Source organism: Chaetura pelagica, unplaced genomic scaffold (assembly GCF_000747805.2).
Source record: "Chaetura pelagica isolate M959 unplaced genomic scaffold, ChaPel_1.0 scaffold24, whole genome shotgun sequence".
NCBI lineage: Eukaryota > Metazoa > Chordata > Aves > Apodiformes > Apodidae > Chaetura > Chaetura pelagica.
In genome coordinates this window covers 1,156,233-1,156,464 of record NW_009953077.1, presented here as the reverse complement: position 1 = coordinate 1,156,464, position 232 = coordinate 1,156,233, and positions in this window count along the sequence as shown.

Sequence of the window (232 nt, the reverse complement as noted above, 5' to 3'; positions counted from 1 at the left end):
GGGCCGGGTCAGCAGCGCTGCCCTGCCCTTCAGAAACGCTCCCGTCCCTCTCCCGGGGAGCTATCAGCGCCAAAAGCACAAGCTCCGGTCCTGCAAAACTCGCCAGGTGGCAAGAAGGGGCATTTCCCAAGAAGCGCCTGGCCCGTGTGCTGCCCGCCTGCCCCTCGGGGCCCGGGCAGGGCTGGAGACGCGCCGGGACCCGCCCGTGTGTGTCCGCCCGCCCTCCCGAGCC